The sequence below is a fragment of the Triturus cristatus genome, chromosome 2_1 (genome assembly GCF_964204655.1).
Source record: "Triturus cristatus chromosome 2_1, aTriCri1.1, whole genome shotgun sequence".
Taxonomy (NCBI): Eukaryota; Metazoa; Chordata; class Amphibia; order Caudata; family Salamandridae; genus Triturus; species Triturus cristatus.
The window spans coordinates 880,125,755-880,138,346 of NC_140581.1; positions in this window are offsets into that span (position 1 = coordinate 880,125,755).

Genomic DNA, 12,592 nt, shown 5'->3' on the forward strand with positions numbered 1-12,592 from the left:
CTTATTCCAGTTGACCCTGCAACCAGAGTGATTGCCAAGGGTATAGTATCTCCATAATGACTGGTCAGATCCTGCCAGTTGGGCCACATACAGGAGAAGGTCATCCGCATATAGAGAGACCTTGTCTACATACATGTCTGACCAAGTGAAGCCCATGATGAGGTCATCTAGCCTCATCATGTGTGCCAAGGGTTTTACCGCTGGTGCAAAAAATAGAGGTGAAAATGTACAACCCTGACTCGATCCTCTTTGAACCATGGAGGGACCTGGGCTCATACCACCATGCATAGGAGATTTACATAAGTGAGGACTGTGGATACAAAGCCCAATTATTACATTAATGAAAATAAATATTACCTGTAAATGCGACCAAAGGCCTTTTCGAAGTTAATTTGAAATTTAGCTATAGGTTCCTGTAGTTGGGTTGCCAGTGTGATGGCATTGTGTAGTCTATGGATATTGTGCCTGGTGGAGCGATGGGGCATAAAGCCACACTGTTCTTTATGTACAAAATGAGTGATGACATTAAGAAGGCATGTTGCCAGGATTGTTGCTACTATTTGGACTTTGCTGTTGATAAGTGCGATTGGTCTGTGGAAGGCAGAGGTATGGGCAGGTTTATCTGGTTTAAATATTTTGTGATATGCATTTCCTCTAAATCTGAAGGGAGATTATTTGTGCCTTTGGCCTCTTCATGTAAGTCTGGAAGGTGTTAGGCAAATATATCTGTTTGATATTTGAAAAACTCAGTTGGAGGACCGTTGTCTTGGTCCAGCATGACCACTTTACCCCTTTAAGCGCTATTTGCTTCTAAGCGTTTGTGTCATGGTCGCAAACACTTTACACATTGTCTCTTATGTTAAGCCTGCCTGCTCTGGGCAAAGCTACCAAAAGGGTGGGACAGGTGATCTTTTAGTGTGCACCTCACTTACCTTGATTGGGATTGTAGTACCTGCTTGGACAGGGTGTATACTCTGCCAATCAGAATCTTGATTTCTAACAGTACAGTAATAACAATATATTAGGTGATTCATATTTCGTTTGACCTTTCACCCATGTCACATGTAGGATCATATCAAGATCTTGAAAATTAAGGAATCTGGCAATCATTGGCTGGGCCAGGGCACCAGGAGAGGTCTGTGGGTGAGCATTAAGGGCACCCACTCAGGGACAAAACAGTGGGAGAGGCCATGTTTCAGTATTATGGTTCCTAACCAAGTGGTCAGTATGTGCCTGCTGTGTGTACCTTCTGCACCTTCAAGTAAGTCCAAAAATCACAATTTGTTCCTGCGATAACGGCTATCAGCTTCCTCTGTCCACATAGTGAGATGCTTGGATTCCATCAAAAGACGTGTCACAATGGAGCGAAGTTCCAATATTAGTGTCCTCTAATTCTGAGATCCATCACTTCACCTTCGGCACCGAGCACCAAGTGTTACACCTGCCTCCACTTCCTCTAATTTCTAATTTCTAATTTAAAACACTTGTAGAGCGCAGCATACACCTAGCGGTTTCTTGGCGCTGAGGGTTCATTGGCTGAGGGAAAGGAAGACCGGGGCGATAGTTTTTAAGCGGGGAAAGCCTGGCTGAATAGGAAGGTTTTTAAGTCTCTGCGGAAAGGAAGGTATTGGGTTGCGGAGCGGAGATTGTCAGGGAGGGAGTTCCAGAAGGAAGGGGCCAGAGTGGAAAAGTTGGACCCGCCCCACTTTTTGCGCGAAAAGCGGGGGATCTGGAGAAGGGACTTGGAGGAGGACCGGAGATTTCTAGCGGGGACGTAGGGTTTGATGAGTGAGGTGATGAAAGCAGGGGCAGTGCCCTGACGGGCCTGAAAGACCATGCACCCGATTTTGAAAAGGGAACGTTGTTTCACAGGGAGCCAATGGAGTTTTTTCAGGAGGGGAGTGGTGTGGTGATAACGTGGAAGGCCAAATATCAGTCTGGCCGCCTGGTTCTGAATGACTTGGAGTCTACGCAGGCTGTAGGCTGGGATTCCATGGAAAAGGGCGTTGGCGTAGTCCAGACGCGAAATCACCAGGGCGGCCATAATGGTCTTCAGAGCCTGGGGGGAGAAAAAACGGGATACAGAGCGAATGGTTCGAAGAGTGAGGGAACAGGAAGAAACCACGGAGCTGATGTGTGAGTGAAGGGTGAGCTGATTGTTCATTTTGACACCCAGTGTTTTGACAGTGGGGGAGGGGGATGGTGCGGGACCGAGGGAAGAGGGCCAGAAGGAAGAGTTCCAGGGGCTGGATGAACCACCAGTAAGAACCAACTCGGTTTTGTCAGGGTTCAGTTTAAGATGGTTGTGGTTCATCCAGTCCCTGATGAATGTCATAGTAGACTGGAAGTTAGTGACCGAGAGAGAAGAGGAGGACAGATCAAAGATGAGCTGGAGGTCATCCGCATAGTTGAAAACGGTGACCTCCAGCTGCTGAAGAGCAAAGATAAGAGGAAAGATGTAGAGGTTAAAGAGAAGAGGGGAGAGAGAGGAACCCTGGGGAACCCCGCAGGTGACAGGAAGGGGAGTGGAGGTGAAGTTGCCTAGACGGACCGCCTGGGTGCGGTCCCTCAGAAAGGAGGAGAGCCAGACCAGGGCTGATCCTCCGATACCAGCCGCCCTGACACGGTTAAGTAGGATGGTGTGGTCCACCGTGTCAAAGGCGGCGGAGAGATCGAGGAGGACCAGTGCCTGGTAGTTGTTATCGTCCATGCCCTTTCTGAGGTTGTCTAGGACAGAGACTACAACCGATTCTGTTGAGTGCCTGGGGCGGAATCCTGCCTGACGAGAGGCCAGCCCCCCATTGGCCTCGATGTGAGCGCTCAGAGCTGCGGTGACATGACGTTCCATCACTTTGCCCAGAAAGGGCAACAGGGAGATGGGCCGGAAATTGGACGAGATCGAAGTGTCCGAGCCGGGTTTCTTCAGCAGGGGTACTATTGTGGCCGCTTTTAGTACTGGAGTCACCATACCCTGAGCCAAGGCACTATTGAGAAAGGCAATCGGGGGATCCGGGCAGCTAGAATAAATTTGCTGTAGGATGCGTGCAGGGCAGACATCCGCCGGGGACCCCGATTTAACTTTGGGGAGTATCGCCAGAAAGGATTCCTGAGTGAGGGGAGGGATGACGGTGAGATGATTTTGTACAGGGGGGGGGGAAGGATCGACGAAGGCCGACGAGGGTAAAGGGATATTTGCCTTGATATTGGTGATCTTGTCCACGAAGTAGTTGTTTAATTGGTCGCAGAGGGACTGGGAGGGAGGGATTTGGGGTGAGGCTCGATCTGAAAACGCCAGGTCGTTCACGATGTCGAAGATAGCCCTGGGTTTATTGGCGGCCGACGTTATTTTCGTGGAGAAATAGTCGGTCTTTGCAGATAAGATTGCTGATTTGTATTCGGCCAACAGTGTCAAAAAATGGGTTTTTAGTGAGGGGCTATACTCCTTCCTCCACTGCCTCTCCGCCCTCCGGACACTCAGTTTGAGTTCTTTTAGGTGGTCGTTGAACCATCTGTTAGAGTCTTTAAGCCGGCGAATGGAGATGCGTCGCAGGGGGGCCTCTGAGTCGCAGGCTCCGGCCAGCCAGGTATTAATGGCCTTGGCCTGTGAGGCAGAAGATAAGCCGGAGAGGGAGGGGATGGAATTGTGAAGCAGGGAGGTCAGGGCGGGGAGATCCAGCCTGTTCCAGTTCCGCGCCCAGGTGTTTTTGGCGAGCGGGGTTTTGGGGGATGGGTTGTGAGGAATGGAGAAAGAAATGAGGGAGTGGTCGGACCAGGGGCAAGGAGAGACAACCACCGAGGCCAGTGGGAGATTGAGAGCCCAGACCTGATCAAGTGTGTGCCCGTGGGAATGAGTAGGGACAGAGATGTACGGGACGAAGTTGAAGGAAAACAGAGAATCAGTAAATTCTTTTGAGGCGGGGCACTCGTGTGGGTCAGAGGGCCAGTAGTTGAAATCCCCCGTCACCAACACCGAGGCAAAGTTAACCGCCAGATTTGCCAGTAGATCTTGGAAGGCAGGTAGAAAAGAAGGCGAGGACTGAGGGGGGCGATACATGAGGAGACAGGTGATGGGAGGGGAGGTCTGGAGGGAGCGGACCACCAGGAAGTCAGCAGGGGCCATAGGGGAAGAGGGGAGTGTCTGAAAGTGCAGATCTGACCTGGTGATTAGCGCAACCCCACCGCCCGCCCTGCCGGCCGGTCGATCGGCCCGTAGGACCACGTAGGACGGTGGAAGAGTGGCCAGGAGAGCGGGAAGGGAGGAATTGCAATACCAGGTCTCGGTCAAGAGCAGTAGATCCGGTTTCTCGGTGTCGAGTAGGACGGACAGCTCATGGTGGTGCTTGACCGCCGACCTGGTATTGAGTAGAATGACGGACAGAGCTGGAGTGGTGGGGGGTGGGTCGGGGCTGGGGACGCAAGGTGGCAGGGAGAACCGCCGCGGGGAGGGCAGAGGTATGGGGAGGGTGGGGGCAAGGCCCAGGGAGTGAACGAGTCTACGGACGGAGTCCGGAAGTGGCCAGATGCCTCGAAGGGCGATGAGGTCCTTGGAGGAGTAAGAAAGAATTTGAGCATGGTGTCGTGCCCCTTGCCCCGGTCGGCCGCGGACGGGCGCAGACGGGCTTGACTTTTGCGCGACTTCGGCGCGAAGTCGGCGCTCCCGCTGCGCTCGTCCGCTGCGCGTTCTGTATTGACACATAAATAAGGGTGGCCGTAAGGGCGGGAAGGGGGCGTGGCCTGGAGGTGGGCGTGGCCAGCCGGTAGGAGGGCGTCACGTGAGCGATGGATCCGCTGCACGGAGCCCTCGTTGTGCAAATCAGCAGATAGCAGCAAGGTAGAGTTTTAAAAACACAGATTACACACTTTAAAACAGAGCGTCTCCCGGCTTCCGCCTCAGGAGCAAAGAACCAAGTGAGCGCTTGAAGGCTGGCGCTTAAGAAGGGCGGGAAGGGGGCGTGGCCTGGAGGTGGGCGTGGCCAGCCGGTAGGAGGGCGTCACGTGAGCGATGGATCCGCTGCACGGAGCCCTCGTTGTGCAAATCAGCAGATAGCAGCAAGGTAGAGTTTTAAAAACACAGATTACACACTTTAAAACAGAGCGTCTCCCGGCTTCCGCCTCAGGAGCAATTTTTCTTTCAGAGCCCTACCTTGGAGTTTTGAATAGCCTGGACAATAATGGCTGTAGAAGTGTGTGCAGACTGCATTCCTCTTTTCGCTATTGTGGCCGCAGCTCCATCGATGCCCAGCACAGAGTCAAGTGGTTGGGTACACTTAACTATTTGTCTTTGGTTTGATGATGCTTGGGACTTGTCTTTGTCTGGAGAAATCAAATAAATCGGAGCAGCACAACTGAGGCACCCCTATTCTGCTTAGATGTTTGTTCTCATTGAAAATAAACAGATTGGAAATGTTGATATCTTAGCAGGGTTTGTGTAGGGTATAAGGATTGTAGTTTGTGTGGCGATGCTGTCAGGATTTCATGGGTATGAGCCTGAGTGGTAGGGAGTATATTCACAATACAAGTCAGCACATCTTTGAGCTGTTCCTCAACTCCCCTGAAGTTGGATCTTATGACTGTTCTCTTTCAGTCTCCCTCTGTCCGTTAGAGGAGTAGGCGAGAAGATGGAGTATCAATATGGAGGGGGGGTTGAAGCACATTGTAAGACTGAACTATAGGCTCCAGTTGTATTCACAACAGCTGGGGAATAAAGAACCAAGTTAGCTTATATGCTTATATATCAGAGATGACCCCACGTCCCCAAGTTGAGAAAAGTAGTCCTCAGATCCACCCTCTGGTCCACCCTCTGGAGGCCCCAGTGGACTCTGCACAGGCCCCACAGTCACCAGAGCCCAAGCTGCTCCGTGAACTGGCCCCCATGTCCCCCACTGATTTTGGGGTCCTCCAGCAGTCCTACAGTTGATGAGTCTGCCCGCCTTCTTCAATCTTTGACCTGGCTTGCTTACCGACTGGTTCGACTGAATGTTGCTGCAGCATATGCGGCTGGGGATCTATATGTATCCACACCTTCGCCGGGAACCAGACTGAACCACGCACTGATGGATGAGTTATTTACCCCCATCTTTCTGACCAGGGATATACCCCTCTCTTTGTCGCCAACAGCCCCTGAGTTGAGACATGTGGATGTACAAATTTGCAGTCACTGTGCTCTCCGTTGGGTAGGCTCTTGATGTCAGGGTTCATCTCCATGGTGTACATCTGTCACAGTGTCAGGCCAGTGTATTTATATAATCCCAGGGCTTCAGAATGCTTCACGGTGCAGGATCATGCAGGATCATGCAGGATTAAAAGTACCGAGGTCGGAGTGTTAGAGATACATGTCCGCCATATTCGGTTTTTCAAGCCACCTGATTTAGAACAAATGTAGAAAAATTTACTTTTAGCTAGGAAGTTAACTTTGGCCTTTGGCCAGAACGTATCAGACCATGTGGAGTCCTCCTGAGATACAGCCTGCTGCTTTGTCCCGCTGGATAAATCCAACCACCACTTCAGAGGATAGTTCCCATGGTACAAATCTTCTTCAGGTGAAGACACCAAAAGCATCTGGCCGACACAATGACAGCCCTGGGTGTGAAAGTTGACTTTTACCCCCAAAATCAATGGCTTCAGCTGCGCCTCGCTAAAAACCTATCTGACTTCAGTGTGGCAAAGTGGCAATGTTATGTGGTGTGGCTTGGAGGCCTTACTATGTAATATTAATATGATACCCAAAAGTGGACCTCGGCTTTCCACTAGTAATCCTTCTCTCAGTCCTGGTAGAGTGTCAAAGAGCAGACAGGCTTACTTAAAGGAACAAGTGTGAAGTATTTTACAGTACCAACATGGACGATAAGTAATTGACATGACTCGAAATAAATCCAAGACAATTTATAAAAACTAGAGCTTATTTTAATATAAATTTAGACACCAAAACAAAATCAATACAAGGCGTATAACCAGAACGATCAATTTTAAAGTGTTGAATAAATCGAAATTTGGAAAGCTGTCAAACCTTAGCAGTGCGGTCAATGGAGAAAATCTCAGGTGATACTTGGTCACTTGTAGGGTGAGTTCAACTGAATCCACTTGGAGTTAAGGTCTTGCGGGTTCACATACCAAGCCTTGACTGTCTAGACAATTTTATCTTGCCCAGGGAGTTTGGGTGCAGAGGTGACTTAACTGTCCTTGGTGTTGAATGGGAGCTGCAGGAGCTGTCAAAAACAATACTTCACAATACAATACTTGCAGGTTGAGTTCAGAGGGGCAGTTAGAAAAGTTCTAACTAGCTCGGGCGTCTCGGTTGCCGATGTGTGCCTGGCTATCCATGGTGCTGAATGGGAACTGTGGGTGCTGACTTTATCAGGTGTGCCAACTAAGCCATCTTTGGGATGCAAGCACTCGACAACTGCTCCACAGTAGTGGAGTGGGGATGATGCAAAACGTTCCCTCCGCGTGGGGCACTGAGTAAAGCAGTTAGTAGTCAGCCAGACCACCAACAAGCCTTGGCCCGGGTAAAGGTCATGACTGGGTCAATCTTATTCCAGAAGTCCTGGGAACGCTGTAGAGGGCTGAGACTGGCTGAGGTTCATGCCTATGCTCCCCAGAAGGCACTTGGCTGGTTACTTTCGGGCTGGTCCACGACAGATCCTGGCGGTCAGTCCTTCTTTGGATCATGGAAGTGAAGTTTGTGTCTGCTAACTGCATGGGACTAGTATCACTAGTCCTAGGGAGTACTGGTGAAGTCTTTAGGAGGCAGAGTCTGTGGTCCAGGACACATTGTAGTTCGGTGGGTGCAGGGGGGCTGCCACAGGTACAGTACTTCCCGCCTCTTCTTTACGGAGTCCTGCCTTGTGCTGACACGGTTTCTTCTTTGTCCTTTTCCTCTTCAGAGCAGATCTGGAGTTCTGGTGCCAGGGGTGGCCCTTAAATCTTGGATTTAGGGGGTGGTTAGGGGTGTGAGTTTCAGTAGCCAATGGGCTACTGATCCTGCCCCTGAGGTGACCACATCCGGGGGGGCTGTCTGTCACCAATCTACCCAGGACCCACTATTGTTGGGACTTTTCAAGGTGGCTGTACAGACCAGAACTTGCCCTACGGGTGTGATTAGAATGTGGGGGTTGTAGGCCTCCTGAAAGCCTAGTTTCCTGCCTGCTTGCAAACACGAGTTCCAGTGGATAGGGGGACCTTTGTCTCCACTGAGAGACAATTTAACTTACATATCAGAGGCGATATGGCCATTGAGGCTCACCACTTCTGATGGGTCATTGACTTGCCAGTCTTTTTGCCCATGGCTTTGTCTCCATTCTATGGGAGAGATAGCACTACCCACCAGGAGGGCAGACTTCTGTCTTGGAAGTAACCGGCTCGGAAAGCCCGTCAAAGCACAGGGAGACTATGGCAACTTGGGGGCAACCTCTAAGGATGTCACCCTTGTGCATGCCAGCTCACCCTCAAAATGAGAATCGTGTCAGAAGTGAAAGTACGGTGTTAGATACCAAGCATGACTAAATTCGGTGGTAGCATCATGGAGCTGGCTATCTCGGTTTTGTTCAGTAGCCACTCAACGTTAACCTATGTGCCGCCATTCACTTATGGTAAACTTGAATAGCACAGTTACCATAGAGGAATATATGTCAGTAGATATATGCCTGCACCATTAATATAATACAACCTGCCTCCTGGGCTTTAGGAGGCCTACCTTAGGGGTGGCTTACATATATTAAGTAAATAACGGGGGGCAGCGCACTCCTATTTGTTCAAGATAGAAAATTGGTTTTATCACTTGTGACTGAGGTGCTGCAGTGGTATGCTCGCTGTCAATCGAGCATAATGTCTGAAAGAAAAAGAAACTAACCATGCGGTAGTCGCCACTGCGCACAGTGCTAGGGGTAACTATGACCCTTGATTATTAATCACCTCATCGAATGCAAAATAATCAAACAAATCAATTGAATTCAGTGAACATATATTAATTCATATATGTAAATAATTTTCACACATATACATATAGTTCATTTTGTTACAGAACACATCACTTATACTAAATCCTGATACTGATAAACATATGTCAATAAACGAACAAGGTACATTTTTGGTTAACACAGTTGACAACACGAGAGAATAAAGATGAGCCCAATGCATTTCGGGACCGACACGTCCCTTCGTCAGGGGTAATCTAAAAACAAAAACACAATAATGATTGACATTACTAATAATCAAACAAATACTGGTTGTACCCAATGAAAACCATTACAAATGATTCAACATACTATTAGCCACTCTACATCAATGGTGAAACAAGACCCAGTTTTTGGAGTGTGTGAATACAACAATTTACTGTGCTGAAATGGAGGCAGCAAGAACCACGCCACCAGAAAAAGTCGAGCACCGTGGTGATAATCAAGAATGTGATAATGTGTACTCTACTGGAAATAATGGAAAGAGGAAAAAGTGATTAACAGGTATACATGGCGAGGTGAAATCACCTCGTCGAATGTACCAAAAAGAAACTCATTGAGGGGAAGATTGCGAGCAAAAACGTAAATACCAGCCGATATAATTCTGCGGGAGAAACAACGATGCAAATTGGAGAAAAAGTGCTTGGTAAACTGGAAATTATGGAAAGCGGAAAAAGTGATTAACAGGTATACATGGCGAGGTGATGGGGCAGTCTCATAAAACAAACAATGTTTTTTCCACATAGCTTCGTTCGTTCTCTAGACTGTTTTTCGTTTGTTTTATGAGACTGCCCCATCATTCTTATCCGTATATTTTTACGTTTTTTAGCTCAACACCACTTTGTTTCACCACGCGATTAGCTGTGGGTAAGTGGGAAGCCACGTTTCCTCATATTTAATCATTTTGTTTACCCAGCACTTTTTCTCCAATTTGCATCGTTGTTTCTCCCGCAGAATTATATCGGCTGGTATTTACATTTTTGCTCGCAATCTTCCCCTCAATGAGTTTCTTTTCGGTACGTTAGACGAGGTGAGTTCACCTCGCCATGTATACCTGTTAATCACTTTTTCCTCTTTCCATAATTTCCAGTAGAGTACACATTATCACATTCTTGATTATCACCACGGTGCTCGACTTTTTCTGGTGGCGTGGTTCTTGCTGCCTCCATTTCAGCACAGTAAATTGTTGTATTCACACACTCCAAAAACTGGGTCTTGTTTCACCATTGATGTAGAGTGGCTAATAGTATGTTGAATCATTTGTAATGGTTTTCATTGGGTACAACCAGTATTTGTTTGATTATTAGTAATGTCAATCATTATTGTGTTTTTGTTTTTAGATTACCCCTGACGAAGGGACGTGTCGGTCCCGAAATGCATTGGGCTCATCTTTATTCTCTCGTGTACTAAACTGTGTTAACCAAAAATGTACCTTGTTCGTTTATTGACATATGTTTATCAGTATCAGGATGCACTATAAGTGATGTGTTCTGTAACAAAATGAACTATATGTATATGTGTGAAAATGATTTACATATATGAATTAATATATGTTCACTGAATTCAATTGATTTGTTTGATTATTTTGCATTCGATAAGGTGATTAATAATCAAGGGTCATAGTTACATATATTAAGGCAGTGGTGACCCTGTCACACATGGTGAGTGCAGGGTCAGTCTCGAGCAGGGTAGCTACTTGTGCAGGCTATGATAGAAGCCCTGCAGAATTTACTTTTATTTGGGCAACTCAGGGTAGCACAACTTAGCTGCAGCCCTGGTGATCGCTTTAACACTCTTGCCCTGTTTACCACTGGTATCATACACTAGGGACTTATATGGTGGGTTAAAGTATCTTGCCAACTGGGTGCATCAATTCATATTATCTTTTGAGGGAAAGAGCACTGGCACTGGGGCCTTGTTAGCTTCTTCAGGACTAAACCACAGCAAAGGCTTACCACTCAGTGGGACTCCAACCCAGCTCTATAAGGAGGAGTCGCCTGCTAATGTAGGCTACTGGCTGATCCTGGCCCTCATGGATGGTTTCTGACAACACTGCCCCAATCCCATGTTCAAAAGCATCTGTTTGAACAGAGAACTGTTTCCCATAGTCCAATGCTTTTAGAACATGTGCTGACCACACGTCTGCTTTCAGATTGTCAAAGGCATTTTGACAACTTGTGTTCCAAATGACAATCTTTGGCTGCTTCTTAGAGGTAAGCTCAATGAAAGTGGCCACAATGGTACCATACCCCTTCACAAACCTCCTATAATATCCAGTAAGGCAAGGAATACCCTTACCTGGGTCTGGGTCTTCGGAGGCTCCTAGTCCAGAATAGTCTGGATCTTGGTTTTAGATAGATCTCACTTGGCCTCCATCAATGATGTGGCCCAAGTAGACAAAATAACTCTGCCCGATCTGGTACTTACTGACCTTGATAGTGAGGCCTGTCTGATGCAGGGAGTGCAAAACGTCTCTCATGTTGGCGAGGTGACCCTCCGAAGTGGAGCTAAAGACAGTAATATCAAGATATCTGCACTAAAGTCACGCAGGCCTGACATAACTCGATTCCCCAACCTTTGAAAAGTGACATGTGTGTTCTTCAGTCAAAAAGGCATCACTTTAAATTGAAAGTGTCCCTCTGGAGCAGAGGATGCCGATCTCCCCTTTGCTCCGTGGGTCAGACCAATCTGCTAGTACCCTGATGTCAAATCAAAGGTACTGAGAAATTTGCCTGCCCTTAGCTTATCAATAAGCTCATCTCCTATTGGTATGGGGTGAGCATCAGTCTTGGGTAGTGCATTCGACCCTCTGTAATCCATGCAAAATCTCATCTCAGGTTTCCCACCTATTGAGTAAGGTTTAGGGACCAGTACCACTTGGCTAGCCCAGGGACTGTCAGATGGTTTTATCACCCCTAGCTCTAGAATATTGCTTACTTCAGCTTTGATGCATGCTTTGACTTGATCAGACAGTTGATACATCTTGCTCTTGACAGGGAGGCTATCCCCAGTGTCCACATCATGGGTATACCAGGTTATCTGTCCAGGGGTCAAAGAGAAGAGCTCTGTAAACTGACTGAGGACTTGCCTTCAGTCAGTCTGCTGTTGTACAATGAGAGTATCAGACAGGGCTACACCCTCCACGGTACCATGTGGTGGGTTGGTTGATAACAGGTCAGGGAAGGGTTCAATTTCCTCTTCCTGCCCTGCATCAGTGACCATCCGCGTGATCATGTCAGCCCTGTCTTAGTGTGACTTTAGGGGGTCCACATGGAGAATTCTGTGAGGACTCCTGAGGGTGCCTAAGTCTACCAGGTAGGTAACTTCCCCCTTCTTTTCCAAGATGGGGTAGGGCATAGTCCACTTATCCTGGAGGGCCCTGGGAGCCACAGGCTCCAACACCCACACTAACTGACCGGGTTGGTACTCAACCATGGCTGACTTTTGGTCATACCAGTACTTGATAAGTTCCTGAGTGAATTGCAGATTCTTATTTGCTTTCTTTGTGTTCTCTGCCTTACATGACTGCAGGCCTAGTACATAGTCCCCTATTCCATGTTTGGGTTGTTTGAGAGGATTCTCCCAACTTTCTCTCACTAAATTTCGAGAATCCTTTACAGAGTGACCAAACAGAAGTTCAA